Consider the following 26,303-nt stretch of genomic DNA (forward strand, 5'->3'; position numbering starts at 1 on the left):
TCTGAGAATTTCCTTACTCTCTGTGCGAATGAAAGAACTTTATCACGCTAAAACATCTTTAAGTGTGTATGAGGCTACTTCTTGCCAGTAAATCTTTTATTCAGCAAATCATCCAGTCTGTAGAAATAATGCAGGTTTTTACATCAATTACAAGTTTACAGTTTGGCTTCACATATCTTAATGCCTTTTATTTTTTACAGTTGGAGTACTCTAGCTTGCTGAATTTTGTTACAGATAATTCAAGTATCATACTTGCCTAGTTTTCTAACTTCAAAATACCTTTAACCTTTAATTTGTTTTAACCTTTTGTGTTAGCTTTTAATTCTCCTATCACTATTATATTAAACATTTTAAAATAAATTGCATCACTTAATTGTCTTCCTTTAACTATGAACACATCATAGGGGTTTCTCATCACATTTTCCTCTGTTCACTTTTGAGTGGCCATCAAATTTTTTTCATTTTTTTCTATAGTGACATTTCATTAAAAAAGTTTCTCAATTTTTCAGAGACCAACGTGCTTGAAAAAATTGTCACAACAATTTCTTAATTTGCTGATGCAAAAAATTGTCTAATTTTAAAACCAAATCCATGTGGAAAATGGCGTAGTAAATTAAAATAAAATCATGGATGAGTCAAGTCAAATTCAGATCTTTATTAAAACATAATTTGTAGGATAACTTTGTTGACTTAAAAAAATGCACAACATGAGAGTTGCGAGTTAAGTTTTATTGGGGGCAAAATGAGGACTTCAGGCTGGGAGACAGCATCCCAGATAGCTCTGAGAAATTGCTCCAAAGAGGCAGAGGGGAAGGTCAGTATATATGTGATTTTGGTGAAGGGGGAGTACATGCAATCGAGCACATATTATTTTACAGAATGTTTCTGCTAGTCTCGTGTGGGTTACTGCTAGTCACGAGGAGCAGACGTCACCATGAAGGATTTTAGTGCTTTTCTAGATATGAGGAGATATAAGAATTGGGTTCATAAAATAGGCTCCTGAAAATATCTAACTATCTGAAGACCTGTTCTGCCAGTTTTCCCCAGAGCACAGAGTGCCTCATTTCTGCTCTCTACCTGAACTCCTTTTAGGGGGTGTTGAAAGTCAGCAGCTGCAGCTGCACATGATTTAATCCTTGTAGAGGTAGATGGCAAGTGCCAATGGAAAATGTCAATTCGTAGTTGACGACTTCAAGGGGCCTCACCTGTTATAGTAACATCTAGGGAACAAACTATTCAATAATAATAGTTGTTCAAGTTGTCCTACATGATTAAATGTGAACAAATTGTCGTGGCAACTTGCCCAATGTCCCTTGGGGCCAAATTTTGCCTTCTGGCTTGACCCCAAAGTTTCCATGAACTGTAAGGAAGTTGTGAATGCACATCAGAGGGAAAATTTTACTTTCAAGTGAAAGAAAGAGAAAATGAAAGCATTGTGTTGATTGCTGCCTTTTCAGGCAAATAAACACATACGCTGATTATCTAAAATCTAACACTGATTTGACTAAGCCTTGTCATTCCAGGTTGCACGATTAAATAATGAGATTCAGCATAGTGCTTATTTGTTCTTATTCTGCTAAAATAAAAATGGCTAAAATTTCACACACATTCCCCATGGGTCATGATGGATTTTCTCACCAGATAAGAAAATAGAGGTTTTATTTTCAGCATGTCAATGTTAATAAATCTAACCCTTTTTGAGCGTTTTCAGTATACCAAACATTCTTCTGATTTTTTATATACAAACAATGAATTATCTCAACAGCCATTCAAAGTAGATACTGGCACTCTTGCTCTTTTATAGATGAGGAAACTAAAGCATAAAAAGACGTGACATAAATTTCCCAAGGGCACACAGTAAGTAGGCAGTGGATATAGATTTTGAGCCCAGATAACATGACTTCAGAGATCTTGCTCTTGACCACTAAACTATCTCCCTAAATCAAGACAATGTATCACTCTAAGGATATTTTCCTGATTGTAGTATCAGCTAAAGTAACCCAAGCACATTATTTCCCATTTCAGGTGTCTATGCCTTTAGGAATTAATTGGTCGCTACACCAAACTACTTGTAATTCCCCAGATATGTTTAATGAAGGTAATATTTTTGAAATATTTCCTAATATAATTTTCCTTTTCAGCAAACTACTTTTCCTGCAGGTTTTTTCCCTTTATGGCAAAGGTGAAGAACGTAAAGAAAATAATAATAAAAACAATACAAAGAAAATCCTTCCCTGAGAGGAAGGGCATAGTGGACCTCTTTTTTTTTTATATTTTAACTAGGAGGGAGAGAGGGAGGGAGAGAGAGAGAGAGAGGTAGAAATAGATAGATAGATAGATAGATAGATAGATAGATAGATAGATAGATAGATAGACAGACAGAATATGAACCAATTAGCTATGAATGTCTTGTTATGGGTTCCTTCACCCACTAAGTGAAGTCTGTCAAACAAAAAGAATGGTTTGGGGTAATTGCAGAACTAGTTCCTCTGACCTCAAGACCATGGAATGAGAAAACTTAAAGTAATTTGAGAGGCCCTGTACCAATATGTGAGCCTGAATCAAAAATGGTGGCAGGGTGGGGTAGAGAGCATGAGAGAGCCTGACACAGGGCATCCGTTAGTTCCCATGACCTCCAAATGTCATGAAAGAGATTCAGAGGTTGTCATGGGATGCTGTAGGAGTGTCAGAGAGTATCTGAGTGTGTCAGCCAAGAGGAAGCCGCCATGTGGGGCAAGTGAGTCCCATAGCAAATGATCTGAGGTGGACACTCCAAAATCATTGGCCAAATGAAGACTTAGTTGAGTTTCATGGATCTCAACACAGAGGGAACAGCTGAGTTTTCCAGGAGCCATAATTACACAAGTCCATACAGAGAGAATTTCCATAATTTCTGCTGGATGACGTCCACAGACCAGTCCAGAAAATGACGTCTCCAGTGGAGATCAGTAAGAGCCTGTAGAGGAGGACCACATAGAGAAAAGATATTCTTTCCTTTCCACAATGAGATGACGTGAGTCTTCCCTGTGCTATCTGGAGGCCACCAGAGGAGAAGCAAAGAGAGGAGAGGAAAGGGTAAAGAAACTTTAAAATATAACAAGTTTCTCAAAAAAGACCTTGTTTATCTCAAGGCAGCTGGGGTGTGGGAGGGTTCTTGTATAAACCCTTGAGTAATAGTTTTAGTTTCTTTCTATTAATCAGTGAAAATGGTAGGGGAGGGGAGAGGTGTCTAGAGCAAGAAGAAATTCATTATAGAAAATTCTGAAAGTTACATTTTATGTGTGTATTGTAGTTGCGGTGGGCAAATTCCCGCCTGTTGCAGGATAAATGTATCTCTACTCGCTAGCACTCCACCAGGCATGGCCAATATAGGCAAGGTATTGGAATTTTCAAGTATGGTGCTTTGTTAACAAGCCAACCAACCAACCTTAATTTGCCATACTAATGATCGCATTTGATCTTTAAAAAGAACTGGAAAATTTATGTAGATTCCCAGATTTACACTATTGAAACTCCTCAGGTCAGGCAACACCACTGTACCTATTGTTCTATGAAATTAGGAATGTCTGAACAAAAAGGCCACCAAGCCTTAGAGTCTAACCATCGTACGGATGGAGGAAATGGGAACTCAACTTGTAAGACTGCCAGGGATATAATCACCTTCTCTTTTCCTGGTGACTCCCATAGCAATTGCCCATCTGGCCTTGGGGGAGGTGGCCTGCTCTCTTCTTGGCTCCTCTTCCCAATCACAAAATAGACACGTTGCTGAATTCCTTGCAGCATAGCTGAGAGGGAGGGGAACTGCTAACCCATGTCCCATGTTTAGGACTTGCTGATAGAAGATGCATAGTTACATGTTGATTAATTTCCAATATTAGGAACTCTCTGTCTTTAAAATATCAGTTTCTTTTTCTTTCTAAGATAATACATTTGGCAATCAAATTTTTAGTGTTTATTTAACAAACTCTTGAGTGAAGTACAATTGTACCCTTTTTAGAGACTTAAAACTTGAAGTAGAGGTGGATATTTTTGGTATTTTTGGCATTAATATAGAGCCTGAAGTGCTGTTGAAAAAAAATATTACTAAGCTTTAACAAGCTTTACGCATGGTTTGATTGCAGTTGTACATCCAAAGAAAACAAATATAGTGCCTAATTAATTCACCTTAGAATAGCAACTATTTGTTCAAAATAAGCATTTTAGTGAAAATTATAGAAAATGGTTTCTAGAATGGTGTCACTTTGTTATAATTTCAACCTTTATAAAATGACTTTCTTTTTTAATCTGTTTCTAGGTTCTAATTTTTCTAAAACGGTACACTTACTGTTTTATTTTGATTTTATTCTGTGATTTTACCTAATGTCCTACCTCAGAAAAAAATGACTTAGTGAAAAATTTTTTATTTTTTAACTCATTGTTCATATGCTTTCTTTTGTATATTTCTTACAGCCAGATATTTTTGGAGAAAATGTGGGATTAATTTCCCTGCACAGTTTTCCTTCTTGACCACTTTCACGTTTAATTGTGTCCACAATTCCTTCTTAAATTAGATTTAGAACTTTAAATAAATTCTGGTAATGTTTAGTCACCTATGTTACCTTGAATTTGTCATTCTGTCAATATATCATATATCAAATAATTAAATGTCTACCATTAGGAAATACAAAAATGTTTAAGGCACATTTCCTCCCTTAAAGGAGGGATCACACATACATACACACACACACACACATATACACAAGAACTATCAGCCCAAAGAATTATAACATGTGTCAGTTGAGTGAGAGGATTGGATAAAATTATCTCTAAAATTTTTTAAGCTCTATAATCCTGGAATTGTATCACTGAGTTCATGAACAAGGTGTGCTCCAGCCATTCTCAGTGGAGAGTGACCCTTCTGGGCAATATTCACCTAGACACCTCCTTACTCATATTAGATACTCGTATTCTCAGGATTGGACTACAGAGGTTATTTGGGCCAATACCTTACTGGAAGTTTTAATTCTCTATTTTATACCTGTAGTTAAGCAGAGAAAGTTGTTTAACATTCAGGTAAATACAGAACAATGCAGATGACAAATTAGGCAGAAGAGATGCTTTGAATAAATGTCACAGCATGAATGCATGCTAACGATGGTGAGGTTGTAGCCAGTAGCCAGGGATCACTAGAGTCAAGGGTGAATGTCAAAATAGCAGCAAAAATAAAGCTAAATGGGAGATGGTGCCAATTTATAAGGAGCTTTGAATACAGGCTAAGGAGTTTGCATTGTATCTTATAGATTGACATCTCTGAGATTTGGGGGGACATGCATTTTGAATTGGACAGTCTCATATTTTTAAGTATTCATTCAAGGAAAGAAATTGAGAAAAGCATCAGATATTCTGATAAAAGGGAAGTTCTGTCAGAATACCACAAGGATCAAGGGAAGAATTAGGAGTTTGCAGGCAGCCTTTGGTATTTCAGTCTGTGTGGTTTCTAGCCTACTCCCCCAAATGAATGGGACATGGCAGTGAAGAGGGACATGCTGAAATCATGTCCCTCTTCACTTCTAATCATTCATATTCTCTTTAATCTGGGGCATTTGAAATGCAAGTAAGTGACTGGCATGGCAGCCGTCCCTGTGCATTTCAAATGTGTGAGTCAACAGCAGTGGAGAGGCTTGCAAAGAATGTGGTAATGTGGTTTTATAATCCATCTGGCAAAGGTCTGTGATCCGCCTGCTGGAAAACCCACCTCTAGGCAATGTGGCACCATTGGAGGTTTCTGAGAAAGGAATGGACATGATCAAAGTGGTTTAATCTGACTTTTAAGGATTGAAATATTAGAAATACAGAAACCAGTTGAGGAGCTATTTCAGGAGTTGAAATAAGACGTGATAAAGGTCTGGGCAAGGGAAAAAATCAGACTAGAGAGGAAGGAACCAATACAGACAACTTTACAGAGACTCTTGACACGACTCGACTGATTAGAGGCATCACTGTTCAGTGGATCTGGCTTTTCCTTTGAACAAAACAGACATGGTAGGTTTGAATCTTAGGTCCAATGCATCCTAGTGATATGGCCTTGGGCAAGTCACTTCACCTTCTTGATCCTCACTTTCTCATCTGTCAAAAAGGAATAATAATATCTACCTTGAAATATTGTAAACAATAGAGAGAATACACAACTTTGGATCTAGAATAGAGATGGCAGAGATCATCATTTTTTATTAGTGCTGTAGATGGGGAAAAGATGGGAAGAAGAGATGGACAGATGGGAGACGGATGATGTCTTGCACCCCAGGAACTGAGAGAATTGTGGTGCCATTGACAGAACTATTGAGCCAAAAGTTTGAGTTAGTTCAAATATATTACATTAAATGATAATTTTCTTAATTTGTCTTTATTCAATAGCTAGTACAACTATGCATAGTTGAACAGTATATTTGGAATATGAATCAGATAGATTTCTCTGGAATGAATCAGGAAAAGTAAACAGAATGGACATTGGTACACTGAAATAGTTGACAGGACTGAATGGTGGAGAGGACTTCTAATTTCAGTGGAATATCCACTATACTACTTTGTATCTTACCCATATACTGAATGTTTTACGTGGTTTTAGCTAAACATACAATGTGTTTCTATATTGTACTTCATCAAATGACCTGTAGGAGTTACCACTGAAATGCAAATACTTTAGGAGTAGATCATTAGGCCCACGTAAGAAATATATTTCAGAAAGCAGTTGTTATGACTGTTGAATCTAAAAATGAAAGGGTTAAAGAAAGCCATGTCTAAATAAGAAAGTGGGCAGGAGTCTAGGTGTACCCATCTTGGTTCAGGAATCAAAATAGTTTTCAGAAGATATGTTAATCCATGACATAGTCTATGATTTTGCATACAGCTACTTAGAAAAAAAATAACATTTTTAAAGAATGCAGTTGTGTAGAATTTTGGTCTTTTTATCTTGAGGACTAATGGGAATTTCTCCATCACTTCTTTTAAGACATTTTATTGTGTGTAGTGAATTTTGTTAAAAGAGCAAGTTCTGAAAAGCTCTGACAGCATCTTCAGCAAAAGATCCAGGATTGTCAGCCATTGATGCAAAGACCTGAATCTGCTTTGACACTCTAGAATAGGCTTCTGGCAATGTTATGTCTTTCTTTTAGATGTTTGGATAAATCACACAGCTCAGAAACTGCATCATACATTATGCCTAAGTCATAAACAAATGCTGCTGAGGTAAGGGAATTCCACTGTAATTTCTTCAGTGATTTGAAGCTATAGATGTGTCATTTGAAAACATCAGTAAACATTTCTTGAGGGTTTGGATATGCATTCAAAATGGCTTTTATAGATCTTTTTATTTGACTCACCTGAAAGAACTCAGCACTACTAATTTTAAGCAGCCGTATATTTTTTAACCAGTAAAATAGCAATGTAAACTATTTGTGAAAAATAAGTATCTATGAAAAAAGCCTTAAATCTTATGGAGTTTAGCTGGGCTATGTGGTAGGCAGAATAATGGCCCCCATCCCAAGATGTCCACATCTGCATTTTTATTCCTGGAACCTATGAATATGTTAGGTTCAAAGAAGAATTAAGTTAGTAAACAGAATGAAGTTTTCTAATCAGCTGACCTTAAAATAGAAAGATTATTCTGGTTTATCCTGGTAGGCCCACTTAATTACAGACGTCCTTAAACTCCTAAGAGGGAAACAAAGAGTTGGTGTCAGAATAATACTACGTGCAAAAGACTCAATTGGCCATTGGCAGCTTTAAAAATGTAAGGGAGCCATGAGCCAAAGAAAACCGGCACCTTCTAGAAGCTGGAAAAGACAAGAAATCACAGTCTTCCTTAGAGCTCCAGAAAGGAACACAGCTTTCTTGACACCTTGATTTTAGCCCAAAGGGACCCACTTTGCACTTCTGACCTCCAGAACTATAAGATAATTAATATATGTTGTTTTAATCTACTAAGTTTGTGGCAATTTGTTAGAGCAGTGTTAAGAAACTGATTTATACATGTCTGGATAATAAGGAAATTTCTGAATTCTTCTCAAATTTTAATTAATTAGAAACAAAGTTAATATATTCCATAAAACTATAATAATTAATTTTAGCTTTATAAAAAACTTCGTATTCTAAGCAGTAACTTCAATATATTATATATATATGTGTATATATATATATATATATATATATATATATATATACACATATATATATATATCATTCTTCAACTTTTCCTTTTCATTAATTTGTGTCTTGTTTTCAAAATCTGCTCCAAGATCTGTCTTATAGAAAGTATTTTTGGCTAAGTTCTATTAAATCTCATCTCTATTCTGCTTCTCCAGAAAAAATTTTAGTACTTGAAGGTAGTTCAAAATGATTGATAATTATCATATAATTTATTTTTGGTTTCAGAATGCATTTCAGCAACTGAATATATTGTTGAAATAAAATAGAAAAGTAACATACTAAACCACCTAACTCTATTGTGCATTGATAGTTTCTATCGCTATATATGTGTCAATAATGTCCTGGGAGCTATAGAAAAGTGACCACTCCCATCACTGTTCCATACCTGACACCCAGGAATATTGGAAGAAAATCAGAAAAATATGACACTTTATAATTGTAGCCTTCAAAATATCAGCATAAAATATTTTAGATTGGCCATCCTCAAACATGTCTAGAAACTGTAATTAAGGATACCAGAGAATCTTCTAAATTTGAAATAATTTTTACCTTTTTTATGTTACATTATTATAAGATCAGAAGTTATTTCATTAAAAAATCTTTTTACTATGGAAAACTTCAAACATATACAAAAGTAAACAAAATTGTATAATGAACGCCTGTGTATTCATCACCAGGTTTTAACAATGGTTAACTCATAGCCAGTTTTATTTCATCTATCCCTCACTTATTTTTCTTCTCACTACATACTCAATTTAAGCAAATCCCACAATCATATAAATTTATCCATATATTTACTATATAGCTCTAAAATAATAGGATTCTTTAATATAAACTCATTACTATGTTCATACCATTAAAAACCTAATAATACCTTACTATCATCAAATATCCAGATATTATTCAATTTCTATTTGTCTCACAAATGTTGTATTTTTGGGCAGCATGTTTGTTTTAACCAGAATTCAAATGAAGTCCATACATTGTGAATGATTGACACATGTTATGTGTCTTTTAATCTGTAGTTCTCCATCTATGTCTTTCTTTTGTCTTGTAATTTATTTGTTGAAGAAGCCATGTCATGTATTCTCTAGAGTGTCCTCTCTATGGATTTTGCAGATTGCATCTTCATGGTGTCATTTGATGTGTTTCTCTGTCCTCGTCCTTCTCATATATTGATAACTGGATCTAGAGGCCTTATCAGGTTCAGGATGCTGTCTGACTGCCTCTCTTTTTGTGATGTCAGCAGAATTCATTTTATTTTTCACCATTGCTTGTAAATGAGCAGCCCCTCTCATTTAAAACTTAATGAGTGTAAATTTAATCAGAATATAAACGATGGCCTAGGAAATTTTTCAGTTTTTCCAACCTGAAGTCTTTTTCAATGCCATAAATGACTGCAACAAACAATATCTCTTTTCAGAATAATGGAAAATAATACCTTAAGGGAGAAAAAGCTTATTTTTAAAAAGAGCTCATGGTTACTTAAAAGGGAGGTGAAAGGGGAAAATTTAAATAATAAAGGAGAATCTAAATATAGGATTGTTTTTAGTTGAGAAGACATTATCTCCACCCAAGCTGAGTTAGAAAGACTAGAAAGGCCATATATGAGGAAAGACTGGATGGAGCACCGTAGGTGGTGCCATAAATAACAGCACAACAACTAATGTTTATTGTTGACTATGCACAAGGTATAGGCCTTTTATCAATATCATCTTGCTAAATTCTTGGAACAATTTTACTTTAAAAATAAAGAAATTGAGAGAAATTAAATAATTTGCCAAGGTCCTCTGGAGACCCAGAGCCAGGATTCAAAGCCAGAAAGGGTGATTCCAGACTTATCTTTTAACCTCTAAGCAAAATTGTCCTCTACAACATGCCCCTAAAAGGAAGACTTACATCTATAGTTAGTCAGAGGCTGCATTGATTTTTGCATCAATTTATTTTGTTGTTATGGATGTTGCCTGTTAGTTTTACACCTGAGTTTCATTGCCTTTGATTAAACTGTAGTGTAAACCCAGTCCATCCAAGAACATATTATATTTGCTTTCTACTCTCTACAGAGTCCAGAAAAGGGGGCTCCCTAGATGCTTCTTGAGCTATGAAAAAAGAAACATACATGTTTAAGTACTGGTCATACAAAATAACTCATATCGTTGCATATATTTATCTAGAACTCTGTCTTTTGATGTTTGTTTTATTTCTTCTACTCCTTCTATAATCTACACATTTTCGGCTACTCAGGTAGTGGCAAAAATGCATTTTCATTGTTTATTCTCAATCTACTAATCTTTTCATTGTACAACTAGACACAAGGGTTAATGTATGTTCACAAATAAGATGCACAGTTATAGGATTAGGTCTCATAATTTCTGCCTTCAAGTTATAATGTAAATCAGTCCACGTATTGAGAGGATTCTCCAAGACAAAAGGTAGAATACAAATGAATGAAAGTAAACTTTGGATCTGAACTGGTAGTATATTCCTCTACTTGGAACATCCATATAAATAGGACACACATACACACACACACACACAAATGCTTAGTTGTCCCTGGCCCTTGAGAGGCACCATTGCATGGTAGAAAAACCACAGGCTTTGGAATAAAATTGACTTGATGGGAAACTCTTCTCAGTCTCTTGCTGTAAATGTGACAGTGTGTGTAACCTGTTTGAGCCTTATTTTCCCTACCATAAAGTGGGGATATTAATAATATATGGGTAAAGTACTTGATTTGCAGTGATAAAGCCTCTCTTCAGACAAACTTTATTCAGGCTCTTCTGAATCCTCTTTTTGACCAGGCTTCACACTTGGGCTCTGTCCTTGGCTCACTTAGTACAGTTTTAGCAAGAATTTTGCTGGATCAGTTTGCGAAAACCCCTCACCGTTGATATCGGATCAAATTCCTCATCCCCTACCCTTGGTATCTTATCACCCTGGCCTGCCTTCAGCAAGAAGCCTCTCAAGTCAGTTTAGCCAGAATCCCCCTACCTCTGATGCTTTCTCTTGGTAATTTTCCATCCACAGCCCACACCCCACTCCTTGGTTAAACATCTCTGTTTGTCTTTATTTCCTTGAAATCAAGCGCAGTTCTACACTAAGGTCTCTTTTCCCCTATTCCAATAGTTCTGGAATAAAATTTGCCTTCACCACTTTAACTGCTGTCTGGATCTTGTTTTCTCTGAAAGTAGTGGCATTCCAGAAATTTTAGTTTTTTATATTATAATGAATATATTCTGTTTTAAAATTTCAATTCATATGCCCTACCGCTTCCGAATGTCTAAACTTCAAAGATAATGTAAAAGCATAAAATTTAGGAAAACCAAGAATGCCTCCCCCTCCCTGTTTCCAAAGTATGTAAGACTTGACACAGTCAAATATTGAGTAGTCATTCTCAGTGAATATGACTACCAGGGGAAAATAGTATAGAAGTTAGCTAAGTTTCAAATCTTAACCCAACCAATTACTATCTTTGTAACCTTTAGACAATTTACATAAACACATTGAGGGTCAGTTTCTACATCTGTAAAATAAAGCTAATACTGTTTGTATTATTAGGATAAAGTTAAGTTAATATAGTTAAAAAGATACCAAAATACAGTGGCTTAATGATATAGTTTATTACATAGTTCTGAGGTGAATGATGTAAGGCATCATGGCGGCTGTAACTCCACGCAGTGATTCAGGGACAAAGACGTCCTCCATGAGGTTATCCTGCCAATCCCTGGAGTGACGTTGTCATATGCATGATGGAAGTGGAGTAGTTGCCATGTCTGAGTTCCTGTGAGAATGAAAGTAAAAGATATAGTGAAGGAGGAAAACCCTATATATCTGAGATTGCATACATGACTTCCACTCAAAGTCCCTTTGCAAGAACTTTACCACATGGTCATATCTAACTGCAAGGAGTCTGGAAAATAAAGTCTATCTGGACAGACATTTGATTGGAAAGAAAGGGAGATGGATTTTGTTGTGTTTATTAGCAGCCTCTGTCATTTTTTACTTAGGATTATCGTGATGATTAAATAAGATTATCTATAAGAAGTGTTTCTACAATGCTTAGCACTTTGCAACCACTGAAAAAGTGTTAGCTGGGCTACATGTTTGTTGTGTGACTCAAATATTCTATGATCTAAGCCTTAAGGAATCAAGGCATAAAGTAACTGGTGACTAATGAATGCAAGCATATATCTAATGAGCAAATTGATGAAAGTATCTGAGAGCTAGAGCTATTCTGGATTCAATAAACAGTAAGCTCTTACTCATATGATAAACAATCTACTAGACACTTCATACTGTTTCAATAAACCTCCCAACAACTTAAATGAGTTAAGTAAGATTACCCCTGTTTTTGAGATAGAAAAACAAGGGTAAGAGAAATTGGTCCAAGATCACAGAGATGGGTGATGTTGGAACAGTGATGGAGCAGGATTTTGACTAAAGTTATTTTAATTCTGGAGCTTTTCATCATCAAATGTTCCGTTTCAAGGATGGGGGAAAATCAGGAGATACTAACAAATAAAGTCAATTGACACTTAATCATATTTGGGGACTTTGGATAGTGAGTCATAGTCATGAGAAAAGAATTCCAAAGAAATGAAACAAGGAGATTATATCCTTTATATTACATCATCACTAAAGGGAAAAAAAGTAATTGCTAGAAACTTAACTACAAAGGTTATCTTGGCATTGTATTTTGCTTTACTTATGGATGGTTTTAATGTAGTTAAAAATCTATTTGGTCTCATGTTCCAGAATGATCCCCCATTTCATAAATTATAACCTTGTCTATAAAGTTTTCTGAATAATGGAGAACCTATAAAAGAAAATTTCCTGCAAACAGAAGCAAACATTCATAAAGCCAGTTAATCAGAAATTTGTTAGTGAACATCAGAAATTTCAAGATTACGTAGAAGAAAATGGTAAGACGGAAAAAGACTTAAGATGATGGGAAAATGTAATTTAACATGAAAGTAAACAATTGAAAATGTTTTATTTTTGTAAAATCAGTCCAACATATTTTCCACATACATTTGTATGTGTGTGTGTGTACCTCATCCCACTTTCTACATATAATTTTTGTGCTTTATATGTACTCCTAAAAGACCAGTGGGGCTTAAGATGAGCTCTGAGTAATGGCTAAGATTTGTACAGTACAGGAGAAGAGGAGATGACATTTCAGGTTGAAGGAATAACTTGAACAAAGATGAGACAGTCATCATGTACTAAATCTGGTCTGATCCTGAGAAGGGTTAATTTTGGCAGTTAAGAAGAAAAATTGGGAGGCAGGACACACGTTGGTTAAGGACATGGATTTTTTGAGTTATATGAGTTTGATTCCTGGGTCAACTCTTAAGAACTGTGTAATCTTGGACAGCTTTCTTATCCTCCCCAAGTATTAGTCTTCTTGTCTTTAAAAATGAGGATAGTAAAAAAATAAAACAATATAACTAAAGCACTTAGCAAAATGCCTGGTTTATAGCAAGCATTAAGTAGTAATAATAGTATGAAAACAAACATAAAATGTCTAGTTTTGGAATTGAGGAACTAGTAATTGTTAGTTCTCTGAATAGTCACATCACAAACATGCAACACATGCATATTTAAGGTAGATTTGTCTGGCACTTGGATGTCATGCAGTTTGCAGTGAAAGCGTCTACCACTTTGTTGCTGGATTAACCCGAGTACTCGTCTCCCCACACTCTTCTTTCCTCTCAATTTCCTGTCCTCATCACTTAAAATTTTGAAATGGATTACTGCTTAACAAATGAAGGTTTTGAATGATTTTTGTTAAATCATCTGGCTTTACTTATACTATAATGTTTCTCATTTCTATTTTTGGTTTCTGCTGATGTGGCTCATTGTTTCCTTGGGTGATGCTCAGCTTAACCTTCCCACCTCCAAGGTTAAGATCTAGGCAGAGAAGGCAGCCAGAAGACAATTTTATTTGCCCCGAGCCCCCAACACACGCCCCAAGTAGGCAGTTTCTGTGCCTGGACTAAGTCTCCTGAGCAGTCTTACAACCCCTCCCTCTTCCTCTGGCCTTTGTGCTTTTTCAGGTGGAAGGAGAGAAACCATGAATGATGTTTTCTTTTTTTGTTTTCTAGGAATACTGAGATGGGGCAGAGGTCAATAGGACTTTCTTTCCATATATGCTAAATTACAATTGCTTCTCACTTCATGGCCTGATGCTTTCTTTAAATCCAGACACTAAGCAGATACCAATATCTTTAAATTTGGAGGCACATCATCAACTCTCCCAAGGCCTGTAGTGATTGCAGAATCAGAGTGGGTCAGCAGATATTTTGTGTATCCAGCCAAAGAGCTCCTGTGATTGTAGAAAGCCCTGGTTTCTAGGAGTGATTTTCTTGAAGTCCTCCCCAAAGTGACTTGGTGGAGAGGGAGGTCACCCACCCTTCTTCTACAGAGGAAGGGGTGAAGAGGAGCTACTCATCTCAAACACTATACATTTTACAATGCAGAATATGACTAATTCCTCCTCTCCAGCCTGTTCTTATATAGACAGAGAAGTTGTGATTGCTGGTGGTGGTAGAATCCATTCTACCTCTTCCTTAGTGAGCATTGGTGGATTTGTTTAAGAAAGTAGACTTTTGAGTACCTTATCCATCTGAACTTTGGACAAGAATGACCAATTCCAGGACATGTGAAAAATCCCACTCAATATTCTATTAAAATATTATCAAGCTTTTTTTAAGCTCTAGCCCATGAGGTAGATATGATTAGTATCCGAGTTTTAGAGATAAGGAAACTGAGGTCTCTTGAAGATTAAGGAACCTGACTCCTGATATACATTGGTAATTGGCTTTGCTAGGATTGGGAATCGTATTCATTATTCTCTGAAACCACTTTCATATTTCTACTGTGGCATTTTATTTCAACCAGTAAATCTATTCAGTCTCTATAAGTTTAATTTTTTACCCAAATCTATAGAATTGAAAAATTATATTCAGTAGGTCTATGATTTAATCAGATTCTCTCAGTTAAAATACAAGATATAAATCTTGAATTATCAGTATTATACAAGTAAACAAGCAACATCGGATAGATTTCCACTTATATATTATTTATAGGCTCAATTTTAAAGAGAGTGGCAATGCTCATAAAATAGAGAAAGCAAATAATCCTGTGCACAGAGTGAATCTGCCTCTCTCTGTTTGATAAGTTAGGGCTGAATTGTTACTATCTATCACTGAACTGTTTGGCTTTAAGAAATAAAAGTGATCATCTCATTATAAATTCTTGGAAATAACAACTACTTAAAAATAATTCCTTCAGTTGGCCCACACTTGGCATTTCTCAGCTAGAAAAAAAAAAAAGGTAAGGATGAGCAAAAGCAGAAAAAGAAATACAGTGTCATTGAGGTTGTTAGGAAGATTATATTAGCTATTCTCCTTAAACTCAAATGTGTTAAGTATCACTTTATTTAAGACATTTAGAAATATTTGGCAATGTGTTTGTTCTGGCTTTTTATTGCATTTTTCTATTATGCAAGTGAAATGGCTATTTCAAGCTTCCCGGTGGTTGGTTTTGTGGGAGCAACTTGGGAAGAGAATTCCAGTTCCACAGAGAGTTAATTAATGTGGAAAACAGGCATTACCCACATCAGGCTGCCAGTTAACATTAGGACAGTTTGCCTTCGACACACGTGGGACAGGATGGATGGCTGACTCTTAGAGTTCATGTGATGAATTTGAGAATTGAATACTCTCACCTTGGCTGAAATTCCCACCTTGCAAAGAAGGGAAAATTAATGATGGATATGTAGGCAGGTAGTAATTAGTTAGTTAGATGGATGGATAGGAGGTAGATAGGTAGCTAGGTACGTAGGTAGAAAATTACTTTGTTGGTGTCTTTACACTGAGCATAGATGTATTCGTAACATCTTATGAAGAACCGTCAAACCAATAAATGTTGGGCATCTTTCATGAATACAAAGAAATGAAAGACCTTACACAAGCTTATGCGGATGGGAAGTAATATGTAAACATAGCAAAAGTTAAATGATGAAGTATCTAATTATCATATTAAGATAAACATTGGGCTGCAGTCATAAAAGAGTGCGTGCAAATTTGTGTTCATTTATACGGATTTGGGAGTCCGATCTCTGTTGCATCTATCATCTATCTATCTATCTATCTATCTATCTATCTATCTATCTATCTATCTATCTATCTATCATCTATCTACTATTATCTATCTCCCTATCGCTCTATCCATCTATCTATGTCATCTATCATCTATCTCCCTGTCAATCTATCTATCTATCTATCTTTCTATCTATCTATCTATCTATCATCTATCCATCCATCACCTATTATCTATCTCCGTCTATCTCTCTCTCTCTCTCTCTATCTATCTAACTATCGATACTATCTAACCTTTCTACCTTTGCATTTTATTGTAGAAATGGATCATGTACCAACTATAGTCAATAGTCGGGAGGTTTTGTTTTCTCTTCTGATAGTTGAATAATTCCCTCTTGAAAAGAAGCCCTTGCTTTCAGTAAGATTTATCAGGTTAAAAAAAGGTTTTGATTTAATATTTGAGGATGGACTTAATCTCCTGCTGTGCTTTAAGCATTTGAAAACCTGCTGCAAAGTGGCATTTCAAAGACAGCTTAATATTAAATTCAGTTTGCAATATTCATATCTAATTGTTATAGGAAGCATTGTTCTGTTAATAAGTAGCAGAATAACAATGTTATTATGTTTGGTTTTCATAGGCCTTTTTAGACCTTTGTCAAAGGCTGCTGTTCTTGCAGATGTGTAGAGAAACATTTATACAAACATGAACTCTTACAGTTAAAAAAATATGGATTGTCATTTTTTATTCAGCTAAGATATTCTTGAATTGGTACTGTATTTTCTTATTTTAAAAAGTCTAGCTCTAAATTCAAATCCACCACATTATAATGTAAAAATACCAATGAAGATAATGTAATACATGCAAAACATATGCCATCTCTTCTAGAACATGATAAAATAACTTACTGAAGCCTAGGTATTATAAGTTAATTATTTTGAGTAGAGTGGAGATATTGATTGACATTTCTCTTTTATTTCAGCTGTTCTGTATGTTCAGAGTATCTTTTTACCCCCTATACAGCTAAAAAAAAGTCTTATGTTAGAATACTACTTTTATCTGGAGAAGAAAAAAAACGATTGAGCATACAGTCATTATTAATCATTAATAACATGACAGAAAAGTTGACTGCAGTGGGAAAAATTAAGTCAGTTTTATTATTCATTAAGACATCCTGAAGGAGCTAACTTTTCATAGAAAGAATAGACAATAGAATTATAATATTTCACATTTATGATGTGAAATATGACCATTTGCTAAACTGCTTTGCCTTTTTATAATCAGATTTTCCCGATGATTTATGCTAATTCAAATGATAGTATTACCATCTATCATCATCGTCATTCAGATTTTGTTGTTCAGTTTTTTTTGCATCACATAAATGTTAATAATTTTACCTTTTCAAAGGAAATAACTTATTTTAATGTGAGATTTCAAAACATGTTAACTATTAGTATAATCATTAAAATTTATTTTAAATAACCTTTTCTGTGTCCCACGTTTGATCTGAGCATAATATCACTTTAGATACAGTCTTTGCCCATAACTATGGCTTCTGAAATGATTATTTTCCTACGGTAGTAGCGTAAGTATGTAATTCATCTCCAATTGTATTATATTCATAGTTTTACTGGAAAGATGTCAGAAGAAGTTGTTTGGTCTCACAGCAAAGTAACAAAGCATTTTGTTCAGTTTATAAAATAAAGTATTAAAATTTTAATATCTGCTTGATTTTAGGGGCCCTATAGTATAATATTAGGGATCATTTATAATTTTTATACATTCCTTCTGTAGATGATCTTGCCTCCTCATTAAAGGGAAAGCTGAAGGTCATCCAATGTATTTTTCCTCATTTTGTCCTTTTTCAATTTTTTAATATCTTTACATCATCTTCCACTTCTCTTCTGTCTTTCCTCTTTAGGAAGATACCTATTCAACCTATCCATCCATTCTTCTGTGAGACTAATACCTTCATCAGTGCCTTCTCTCCCATTTCCTCAGACCTTCTAAGACCTTCTTTTAATAATTAGCCCATCTTTCTCTTGGTTCCTTCATTCCCTCAACTTCCCATTTTTTCTCGTTTCCTTTCTGGCCAAATTTACTGAAAATTCAATCTTATTGCCTCTATTGCCTTTACATTCACGTCTAACTCACTGCCATCCGACTCCTCTTCCTGACACTATACAATACAGATTGAGTTCTTCCCAGGCTCTATTGAACATTTCTAAGAGGGGGAATAACATTCTCAGGGTATGTATCAAAAAAGAATCACTCTAGCTCTTGAGGCAACAAACCCAGTTGCAGGAAGAGGAGTTAGGACAAATTTCTAAAGGTCTAGGAGGTAGAAGATGGTTATCTGAAAGGATGGGACAGTGGAAATGGCAAGAGTCAGAGAACTCTAAGAGATACTTAGAAGATAGAATTACAATATTGATTTATTGGCAACCATATAACCCCATCTGAATCCATAAAGCACTCAGCTATAAAATAGGACATAAATATAATACTATTCTCCTTCTAGGTAATACATGAAAAAGAATATATGTAGATTTTACTGCACAGTGAAAAGTGATAAGTTACAGATTGGGATAATAAAGGACTCTCAAATTCATTCTTTCTTCCTATGGCTTTACCAAAAAATAGGAACGACAACAAAAAACCATTGTGCTACTACGGATAGGAAGTGAATTTTCAAACCAGAGCAAAAAACCTTTGTTTTATAGCTTATATAATTAATGTAGGCTGTAAATCCCAACTTTAAATTAGAAGTACTACATAAGTAAACCCAGCTCGTATTTCTTTTTAACATACATTCATTTCAGATAGCAAGAAAAAATAATTTCTTTTATAAGCCATGAGAATTGAATTTGAACTTGAGAATTAGTTTAGTTCTAAACCCCACATGGGTGACTCATAAAGTTGACACTCATCTTTGAATAATATTATGTCCCTAACAAAAGAATTAACAGAATCTCATTAGCAAGTTGTGTTATGTAAATTTTACTGTATATAATCCTTGCTAATTTCTCCACTATTCCATTTGCCTTCTCACTGGGTTTATTTTTCCCCATCACTAATTATTTAAGATATTTGTTTAAGAAGAACTTGCTGAGTGTTTGCTCTGCTCCAAATACTGTGGCAGTGCTGCAGATACAAATAGAAATTAGAGGCATCCTCTATCCTTACTTTCAAAGGGCCACTGACCCGAAAGTGACTTCTCTCTGCCTCAGGGTCTTTGCATACACTGTCCTCTCTGTCTGTAAAGCTTCCCCACTACCTTGTTCTCTCTAGATGTCCTTACCACATTCTCAGAACAGCCTGCACTTTTCCTTTGCAGCCTTTACCACAGTTGTAATTAAATAATTATACATGTAATTATCTATTTAATGGCTCTATCTGCTACTCTACTCTAAGGCTGAGAGCAACTGTTGTTTCCCTAGAGCTTAGCACAGCACCTGGCATATAACAGCAGTTCAAAAATACTTGTGGAATGAATGAATGAATGAACGAATGAATGAAAACATGATGCAATTGCCCAGAGAGGGCAGATGGAGGTAGAAAAGGAGACAAGCCAAGGACAGAACACCAAGGTCACCAATATTTCAGAGGCAGACAGTGCTAAGAAACAGAAGAGGTAGAGGTACCTGAAGAAAAGCTCTATCAAAAATAAAAGAAAATAAGTAAATAAACTTTGAACTTAGAGTTACAGGGTCAACAGTGTGTTAAATGTGATAAACTGTAGTCTCAAATAGGCCTTCCCTGACCCCCTTGTTGCCCCATCCTCTCATCCTTATTATTTATCCTCACAGCACTTATTGAATGTTTTATATACTTCACCCATCTATCCATCCATCCACGAGTACACTTGGCTGTATTATTTTTATAAATTTTATTATTATTATATAAACATAGAAATTTTCTATTATCCTCTTGGACCACATCAGTAATGGTATTGGAGAATGTGTTCTACCTGATAGCATAACAGATTTCTCAGGCAACTTCCTGCTCAAGAAAGGTTGGGGATTTGAGAGTCACAGAATCTAAATCTCTAACAGTCACAGAATTTTTGAGTCCAGGCCGAGAGTTTCTTTGGCAGTATAACTCTCTCAAAAAATTGATTCCGATTAGTTCCACAAGCCAGTAACTACCTCCACAGATATTTCTTTTTTAAGCAGTTCATAGATCTGTTTTCTTTCTCTCTTTTCTGGTTTTCTTATTTCTCTATCAATTTGAAGGAGGCTCCTCTGAGGTTTTCCAGCTTCTGAGTGAAACTTACACCTTAACCTGATTTTTTTCCCCTGAGTCAATTTAAACTGTTCCGGGGTTAAAACAGTAGGTGCGAAGGCCCTTTCCTTGGTGTGATCTTTGACACAAAACCAGGTTTTGATCAGGCTTTGTTGTGCAGAGACCTTCTGTTTTTGTTCTCAAATGATTCAGCAATTCTTAAAATATAAGTCTCTCAATTTTTGGAATCTCTTGAATATCTTTCATTTCTTTCCTGAAATGCACATCTTCTAATATCATGCCAAATGCGGCCATTTACACAAAAAGCACACTTCTAAACACCTGTCCTCCAACCCTTTTCCTGATGCTGCCCGTTCATTAAACATACATGATTCTTCACAGATCATAACAAGCAACAGTTTTACCAAATATTTTGTTTCTGTAAAATATGGATTGCCATCTTTCCAAATTCCAATGTCTGTTTCCATGCTACCCTAGCCCGATTGCTAAGCTAATGCCACATATTTTAATTTTATTGTTATTGGAACAGTCCACTCCTTGTGCAATTTCTATATTAGTCAGGATAAATTAAGCTACGTTGCAATAGCAAACTACCCCTAAATCTCAGCAGCATAATCCCCCAAATTTGATTTCTGTCTTATAAAAAGTTCAGATGAGTGAGGGCCAGGGTGTCTATCTGGGCACTCCGTGCAATAATTCTGACTGCCTCGACCTCGCGGCCACGCCATCTCAACACCTCATGTACAATTTCCAAAGCAAAGGAAGTACACCTCTGCTCACTGATCTGGGGCTGCCTTGTTAATGTGAGAGTGAAGGCTATTGTTTGTCTGGCTCAGGGCTGCAAGCCAAACTTAGAAGTTCAAGAGAATTAATGAGCCTTGGACACAACTTTGACTCATGGAAGCAAGCGAATTAAGTTTTCCCCATGTCTTCCTTTAGACACAACTGACCTGATCTGTAGTTTACTTAGGTCTTGGAGGAAGTTCCTGCAAGATCAAGCAATTCCGGTCAAGGTGACTGGAAATACATCTTCATATTGAACCCCTCTCCTCCCCTGCCCCACTCCCCTTGTCCGGGACTCGTGCTCCCTGGGTTTGCAAAACTGAGAAAGTAACAGGTAAAATAGAAATGAAGACAGCATCCTAAGAAGGACTCTAAATTGCCTAAGAAAGCAGCCAAACTCCTTACCTATCATTCAGGATGCTCCTGGTCCAGTCCTATCGACTGTGAAATGCCACTTCCCCTCAGAAATCTGATTCTTCCATTCCAAAACATTGACCATAAAGTTTTTGTTGTACCTGTTAAGGTACCAATTGTTTTTCTTACTTGGATGATAACTTTGGGGTGTGCTTATACATTAATACATTCAACAAATAGTGACTGAGAGCCAGGCTTTATACTGTAGCTAAAGCAAGAATTAAGAAGACAGAGATGCTGCCATACAGTACCGGTGGGAATGATAAACTTGGATACAGTCGTTCAGCAATTAAATCCTGACACCAGAACACAACTCAGATCGACCTCAATTTCAGAGACACACTCTCATTTCAAAGCTCTACTCGCTCTCTCAATAAATATTTATGAATTGTTTCACTCTTACTATGTGAGTATAGTGAGTTATTTATTTTCTACATTTGGGTCTGTGGGAGTGTTAAAGTATTCCACACATCACATTTTAAGGTCAAGTGATGGTGAAAGAAATTGTCAGGAAAGTGCTGCTCTGAGGACATCTACAGAACTCACATGAGAGAATACATTTGAGGGAGGACAATTAAAACCATATATGTAGCCGTGTAAGAAAAAAAATTTTTTTTTTTTTTGGTAAAAAATAAATTCTTCTTCCCTCCCTTCCCCCTTCTTTCCCTTTCTTCTGTCCTTCATAACCACTCTGGTTCTTTGCATGCTATAACCTTGATCTTTATACCTAAGTAAGCTTTCTAACTCTCAACATTATAAAGTTCACTAAAAAACAACTATGATATATTCATTTAACTAAAGGGCACAAAAATGACACACTGACTCCATTCTTTAAAAAAAAAAAAAAAAAACTTGTGGAAGCTTTTTTTTATAGTGTTGCAGAATTCTTCTGCAGTGTCTCACTTAATTTCTCTGGTGCTGTGATGCAAATATTAAAGCAAGATTTAAAAAATCAGCAAAAAAACTGATGAGTGAAATATCACCCAACTTGGGTACAAAGCATACTTTCTTATGCTTTTGTTATGGAGTCAGTATTTGTAGGGAATGAAAAAGTTTCTTAATGTGAAATCTGTGGAAATAGAGCCTTCCAATCTAAAAGCTAATACAAAAAACATTTGTATCATTAGCAAATCAGCAATGTTTCTCATCTCTAGAAAATCATATGAAATAGTTCACCATTATTTTTTTAGTATTTTTTCTTAATTTTGCTTTATAATATATATTAAGCATCCTTGATAAGATACAGAAAATAATTCCCTAAAATGTAGGGAGCCACTTTCATTAGTATATTCAGCCTGATTGTGGCTTTCTTTAGTAAAAGTTTTCACAGACTCACTAAAATATAACTTGATTTTTAAAAGTAGAAACATGGCCCAATTAATTTTACAATTAATTCATTTGTTCTACAAAGCTTTGATTGTTTCTTCTGCCTAAAGATTTTATGTAGGACAATTAGAAAGACAAGCTCTACAGTCAAGATGGATAATTATTTTATTCACCAACTCTTCTAAATATAAAGCTGCACTAATAATAGGAAAATTTGAAATGATCATTAACATAGTTATCTATGAAACCAAACTACCCTTTGGCTGGATGACTAAAAAGTTATAAAGCATCATGTCAGTGTCTCCTAACAATAGATCTTGATTTTGACAAAAAGTTTCATAATCACAATATTTTACTTTTCATAGAGTATGAAATTACTTGCTCTAAATAAGCTAGGTATCATCTAAAATAAATAAATTGTCACCCCTGTCTACTTCTAAGGTAAACATGACCAAAATTAATACAAGGGCAGAGGAAAGTATGAAAATTGGAAGTAAAAATTTGAGAACATTGGACCTCAAGCGATATGATGCTAGAATGACAAGCACATTGTCTAATCCAGAGGATGTATGCCTCCATGTAGGATTTGAGTTCTACAAATTTAATTCAAGGCTCAAGATACTAAACTTGGTGAACATTAGGGATTCTAGATTTTTAGGGTGTGTGTGATGGGATTCGGTTTGGTTTTGTGGTTTAAAATTAGTAATTTCGGGGGCTCTCCTGGTAGCGCAGTGGTTGAGAATCTGCCTGCCAATGCAGGGGACACGGGTTCGAGCCCTGGTCCGGGAAGATCCCACATGCCGCGGAGCAACTGGGCCCGTGAGCCACAATTACTGAGCCTGCGCGTCTGGAGCCTGTGCTCCGCAACGGGAGAGGCCGCGACAGTGAGAGGCCCGCGCACCGCGATGAAGAGTGGCCCCCGCTTGCCACAACTAGAGAAAGCCCTCGCACAGAAAGGGAGCCCCAACACAGCCAAAAATAATAAATAAAAAAAATTAAAAAAAAAAAATTTCCATTCAAGGAAATTGCAATGCCTTCTCCATACTATAAAGCTCTTTATGTGTACTTGTAGGATTAGAGCAGCTTTGAGGATGTAGACATGTTCTCCTGCATATGTGAGTTGCAGACAGTACCTTGGTTTATAATGCAAATTTTATGTTATGTGTGCCGCAAAATAATTTTTAGTGCATACCGTCAAATTTCCTTTATAAATTTGTTAGATTACATAAATCTATTGTACATTTGCACACGACATGGGATTTACATTTGATTCACTCACTTTCACACTGCACATATAAATCTAACAATTAATAAACTTATGGTCTTCTTCATCTTTAATCAGCAAAGAATAAATCATCTGGATAACAATCTTATAAGAATATAAAAAGGTCTTAGGAAGAAAGCGGAAGTAATGTTCATTTAAGATTTTATTCAAAAAGAATAGCCCGGCCATCTTGTGGGAAGGGCTGAAGCAGGCGCTCTCGGCTCGGCGCGGCCCGCTGCAATCCGCGGAGGAACGCGTCCCCGAGCCGCCATCATGTCTGGGCACTTACAGAAAGGCTTCGGCTGCGTGGTCACCAACCGATCCGACCAGTTATCTGATGACGAATCGGACCCCTTCGAGGTGTTGAAGGCAGCAGAGAACAAGAAAAAAGAAGCCGGCGGGGGCGGCGTTGCGGGCCCTGGGACCAAGAGCGCAGCTCAGGCCGCAGCCCAGACAAACTCCAACGCGGCGTGCAAACAGCTGCGTAAAGAGTCCCAGAAAGAGCGCAAGAACCCGCTGCCCCCCAGCGTCGGCGTGGTTGACAAGAAGGAGGAGATGCAGCCGCCCGTGGCGCTTAAGAAAGAAGGAATAAGACGCGTTGGAAGAAGACCTGATCAACAACTTCGGGGTGAAGAGAAGATAATTGATAGGAGACCAGAAAGGTGACCCCCTCGTGAAGGACGATTTGAAAAGTCACCTGAAGAAAAGGGTGAAGGAGGAGAATTTTCAGTTGATAGACTGATTATTGACTGGCCTATCTGAGGCCTTGGTGGTCTTGGAAGAGGTCGAGGAGGTCGTGGACGAGGAATGGGCCAGGGAGATGGCTTTGATTCTCGTGGCAAACGTGAATTTGATAGGCATAGTGGAAGTGACAGATCTGGCCTGAAGCATGAGGACAAGCGTGGAGGTAGCGGATCTCACAGCTGGGGAACTGCCAAAGATGAATTAACTGACTTGGAGCAATCAAATGTGACTGAGGAAACACCTGAAGGTGAAGAACATCCAGTGGCAGACGCTGAAAATAAGGAGAATGAAGTTGAAGAAGTAAAGGAAGAAGACCCAAAAGAAATGACTTTGGATGCGTGGAAGGCTATTCAAAATAAGGACCGGGCAAAAGTAGAATTTAATATCTGAAAACCAAATGAAGGTGCTGATGGGCAGTGGAAGAAGGGATTTTTTCTTCATAAGTCAAAGAGTGAAGAGGCTCATGCTGAAGACTCGGTTATGGATCACCATTTCCGGAAGCCAGCAAATGATATAACGTCTCAGCTGGAGATCAATTTTGGAGACCCTGGCCGCCCAGGACATGGTGGCAGGGGAGGACGAGGTGGCCGTGGGCGTGGTGGACGTCCAAACCGTGGCGTCAGGACTGACAAGTCAAGTGCTTCTCCTCCTGATGTGGATGACCCAGAGGCATTCCCAGCTCTGGCTTAACTGGGTGTCATAAGACAACCCTGGTTCCTTTGTGGACCCTCCTCTTTGAGACTTGCATGCTTAAGGATCCCAAACAACTAAGAAATTAAAAAAAAAAAAAAAAGACTGTCATTCATACCATTCACACCTAAAGACTGAATTTTATCTGTTTTGAAAATGAACTTCTCCTGCTACACAGAAGTAACAATATGGTAGTCAGCTTTGTATTTAGAAATGTATTGGTAGCGGGGATGTTTTCATAATTTTCAGAGATTATGCATTCTTCGTGAATGCTTTTGTATTGCTGCTTGCAAATATGCATTTCCAAACTTGAAATATAGGTGTGAACAGTGTGTACCAGTTTAAAAAAGAATAGCATAAAATAGATTCTGTGGACAATTTTGCATATAAATATAAGGGTCTGGAGCCTCAAAGAAATCAAATTCATTGTTAATTTTTCAAAGATGAAAAACAAAACAAAGTGGCACATTACATAAATGGGCCACTAATGATAAATAATGAAACAGTTAATTTTCTCTAGTGAGCAGTGACAACAAATTTTGAAAAGTAA

The 26,303-nt window shown here is 36.3% G+C and overlaps 1 pseudogene; it reads left to right on the plus strand.

Moving 5' to 3' along the window:
- The first annotated feature begins 24,592 nt into the window (after window positions 1–24,592).
- Window positions 24,593–25,753, plus strand: LOC133076313 (SERPINE1 mRNA-binding protein 1-like; annotated as a pseudogene).
- Window positions 25,754–26,303: the final 550 nt, after the last annotated feature.

This window comes from Eubalaena glacialis, chromosome 16 (assembly GCF_028564815.1).
Source record: "Eubalaena glacialis isolate mEubGla1 chromosome 16, mEubGla1.1.hap2.+ XY, whole genome shotgun sequence".
Classification (NCBI taxonomy): domain Eukaryota; kingdom Metazoa; phylum Chordata; class Mammalia; order Artiodactyla; family Balaenidae; genus Eubalaena; species Eubalaena glacialis.